The sequence below is a fragment of the Pseudorasbora parva genome, chromosome 7 (assembly GCF_024679245.1).
Source record: "Pseudorasbora parva isolate DD20220531a chromosome 7, ASM2467924v1, whole genome shotgun sequence".
NCBI classification, from domain to species: Eukaryota; Metazoa; Chordata; class Actinopteri; order Cypriniformes; family Gobionidae; genus Pseudorasbora; species Pseudorasbora parva.
In genome coordinates, this window is record NC_090178.1 from 9,116,068 (window position 1) to 9,120,632 (window position 4,565).

At 34.3% G+C, this 4,565-nt stretch overlaps 1 long non-coding RNA gene across 1 annotated transcript; it reads left to right on the forward strand.

The window, feature by feature from the left end:
* Positions 1-273: 273 nt before the first annotated feature.
* On the forward strand, positions 274-1,092 carry LOC137083591 (uncharacterized). The gene is made up of 3 exons (XR_010906535.1): positions 274-367; positions 467-544; positions 725-1,092. It is a non-coding gene; the product is annotated as an uncharacterized lncRNA (long non-coding RNA).
* Positions 1,093-4,565: the final 3,473 nt, after the last annotated feature.

Below are 4,565 nucleotides of genomic sequence, written 5' to 3' on the forward strand. Positions count from 1 at the left end.
AGATAGATAGATAGATAGATAGATAGATAGATAGATAGATAGATAGATAGATAGATAGATAGATAGATAGATAGATAGATAGATAGATAGATAGATAGATAGATAGATCTGTGTTAGTGAGCACTTCTCCTTTGCCGAAATAATCCATCCACCTCACAGTTGTGGCTCATCAAGATGCTGATTAGACAGCGTGATTATTGCACAGGTGTGCCTTAGACTGGCCACAATAAAAGGCCACTCTAAAATGTGCAGTTTTATCACACAGCACAATGCCACAGATGTCGCGAATCTTCCTGAAGCATCTGTTCACGCCCAGCAAAGCTGTCTCAGACAATAACAACCTGAGCGCCTGTGTGCGTGTTTGCATGTGCGTTCCTTACTAGCGTGTTTTTATTATATGTCAGCACTACGCTACTGGCTCCAGACTAACACCCCATTGTCTTTGCAACTATTGTTTGTTTACTAGGCCCAGAGAAGGACAAAGACGGGAACAGATGCTGGTCTACGCTTCTGGGAGATGGCGTCGTGTGGCATCCCTAAACTGGTGGGTGTGGGCTCATTGTTTTGAGGGGCTTAAAAGGGAATTTCCTTTACTCTAGTGATGTACTGCAGATCATCCGAGCTTTAATGGGATCCTGTTCTGACCTAAGAGACGTTATAAAGACCGAACATGCACTAGAGAAGGGTTGGAAAAGACAACTAACAACTTCTTTTTATCTCCCAGTGCCCAGCTTTGAAAATACATGCTCCCTCATAATGAAAGAAAATGAGTGGGGCCGATTATCACGCTGATATGAAGTCCTAAATGGGTGGACTACATTCCCAGAGGCCCAGAGGACCTTTGCATGAGACCATGCATTGCCTCTGTGACCTGCTATCAAGCACTGAGGTGCTAGCCATGCTTGCCAGTTTCCCTCATTGCTGATAAGGTCAGAGGTGTGGAGGTCTCTCGAAGGGAACATGCAGATCACAAATCTCGCAGTTGGTGGCAAACCAGATTACAGCTGGTGGCCTTTGTTGCTACTGAGAGGAGTTTTTTTTTTATATTGTTGAGCTTCAGAAAAAGCAAATAAAGCACTATAAAAGTATATGACTTGTGCAAATCTAATCTGATCATATATAATATGTCGATTCACTTTATTTCAGATCATAAGGATAATAATACAAAACTATCAGATATTTTCCTTATATTGTATGTCGACCCACTATATTCCAAATTATAAGAATAATACTCCAATATGAAGATAAAAATTTGACAGTTTTGTATGGTGATTCACTGTATTCCAAATCATAAGTATAATATTATATTATATATATATATATATATATATATATATATATATATATATATATATATATATATATATATATATATATATATATAATACTAATATTAATATACAAGGATAATATTTGACAGTTTTGTATGTCAATCCATTACATTCCAAATCATAAGTATATAACAATGTAAGGAAAATATCTGATAGATTTGTATGTCGATTCACTATATTCCAAATCGTAAGGATATATTTTAATATAAGAATATTTTACAAAGAATATTTATAAGCAGGATAATATCTGATAGTTTTGTATGTCAACCCACTATGTTCCAAATTATAAGAATAATACTCCAATATGAGGATACAACTTGACAGTTTTGTACTATGTTGATCCGCTATATTCCAATTCCGAAAAGAAAAGTATAATATTACAATATAAGGAAATTTGGGAAAATATCTGATAGATTTGTATGTTGATTCACTATATTCCAAATCATAAGGATACATTTAATATAAGAATATTTTATAAAGAATATTTTATATAAGCAGGATAATAAGTTTTGCATATTGATCCACTAATATCCAAATTATCCGAATCCATACAATAACTGTGAAACTCTATTATTTTAGTATCATATTATAGGTTTTTTTTTATTAACCTTTCTATTTTTCTATTTTACTTTTTCATTTTAAAGGTTTAGTGGGCTAATTCTGTGTTTATGTCATTTTTATTTAGTTTTTAAATATGCCTAAACATTTTGTATTCATTTTTATTTCAGTTTTAGTTGTTTTAGTACATCAAGTTAAACTAAATAAAATAAAAAGTAAACAAAAAGTTTTTGTTTTGGGGGGATTTACACAACAAAAACTGTTTATGCAGTTTAGGTCATTCATTTACATGTTTTGGGGGCCTGAAAACTCAAACTTTTGAAAACAGGATTTTGAAAACAATACTGTCATAATCTCTGTGTAAACTACAAAATATGTGAAAATGTGAAAGTTTCTTTACAAAGTGACATCACCAACTGGCCTGACATTAATAATATACAGCGTTTTTAGTAGTTTTCACAGATGAACAGTGTGAACGGGTTGTACTCTCTGCTGTTATGCTGTCGTCTGTACACAAAAAAACTGCAAAGATAAAGCATACATGTGTAAACATACCTTCATTTAGATAATAACACTGGTGTGAAAAACAGACTGAAATGATGTTATTCACTGATAATCTTCCCCACAAAAACTTTATTTTGGTTCCCAAAATGGCCAATTTCCAGGATGTCCAAACTCATGGGGACACGGCTTTTTATTTTTAAAGATAAGGATAAAATTTTCTCTACCTTTGACTTTGAAGATAAGGTCTCGCATCATGGATTCTGCATGCTTGAATGCTCTGTGCTGTGATTGATGTTGTTTTCATTTTATTTTTCCAGTTAAATAAACCATTACCACCAGATAAACCCATTTAAATTGTACTCAGTCACTGCCAGAAAGCAGACGTGCTTCACAGAGGAGCATAATAAAAACATCTAATATAGGTCATAGAGTAATTGGAGTAATTGAAGACACAGTGTATACACAGAGAAGTAGATGTGCTCCTATTTACATCAATGGAGAAGCCACGCACCTTTAGAGAGCGTTCTGATTGATATGAGAGCTGCTCTGACCTTGAAAGCCCATAAATTGCACTACAGAACTCTTATCAGTCATGTTATCCTTGTACATTATTACTTTTTCTTCCATCTGTTTAAGGAAAGTTACTTTTATCAGTATACCTGGATGTTTCCATGACCTTTGTGTGTTGCTAAGGCACACCATCAGGGGCGTGGGACTGGGGGGATAAAGGGTACTGAGTAACCAGGGCCCGAGGCAGGGGGGGGCCTTAGAAGTCAGTTTTCTATACATACACATACATGGTACGGGGGCCCAGCAAGATGGTTTGTACCCAGGGCCCAAAATTTGGTGCTACGCCCCTGCACACCATACAAACTAATAAAGCCTATGTAATTTTGTCAGCATTACACTGAAAAAATGAACTGGCTCAGGAATTGCTAATACATTTCACAAATACTTGAAATGGCAAGTAACACCTTAAATGAAATGTGAAGATTCGAAGTAGAAAAGCTGAAATAGTATGAAATGTTTTGATGTTTTTGTATTGATTCATTTAATTAGTCACGTTAGTCAGCAGATATGATATCGTGATATGAGGAAGCATTCCAGGGAGCAGAAACCACAGCTATTGTTTTCTGCACGCAAACATGCTGAGCTCTAATTTTTTAGAGCAGGTGAGTCAAACTACTGACGTACTGAATTGTTCTGGTGAAGACAAAAATAACCTTTTGTTTGTTTATGAAACCTCTCTTCTGCTGATTACACTACTATGATACGTGACTGTGATCATTGCATCCTTTAGGAAGACATGCTTGGGTTTGGATGAGGATTTTCATCATTGAAACGCATTGTAATTTGTTGAACCCTCCTTTTTTCAGTCTTTACATAATTCTCATTATTCCATTGATGTTATTTCATACTGTCATATGACTTTGGATATTATAAACTTTGAATGAATGAATTCAAAAAATAATTAGCTGATTTAATAAATGTTTCAAAACACATTTGAGTAATTGTAAATACTAGTTAACCTTTTATTTCTTCAAGAGTGTAATATATTTATTATATGCAATGGTAATATTGCACAAAGATTCAAGGCAAAAAAGCTCAATGAGTGCTCAATTAGGAAGAAAAACATTTTTTTTTTAAGAAGGGAAGGTTGGCACAGCTCCAAAAACAGAAAAAAATTTTTTTTCTTTCAACTGATGAACAGCCACTGGGTCGACACGTCACCTCTAGCAAGAATTTTTTTTTTTTTTTTTGTAATTATAAATATTGCACACAAAAAGGATCAAAAAGGTCATATTTATTACATTAAAAGGTGAACATTTAAAAAAAAATTACATCTGATAAACAACAAACATTTCATCTGATAAATATGATGTCATGCCGTTTCGACTTTAACGCCCATAGGCATTTGAATCCCCCCAAATAAAAATGATCTAAACCAAACTGAAGCCCCAATATTGTAAAAAGCACCACTTCTGTGATTCTCCTTCCCTGAATGTGTTAACTGGAGAGAGGAAGAGAACGCAGGCGCTTGGGTCATTGTCGCAGAATATTGAATATAGGCTAATTAAAAAGACTGCCAAAAAGGGTGAGTATAAATTAATGACAAAAACTATGACAAACCTATCGGTAACAAATAAAAACAAGATGAATTGGGAAAAGATC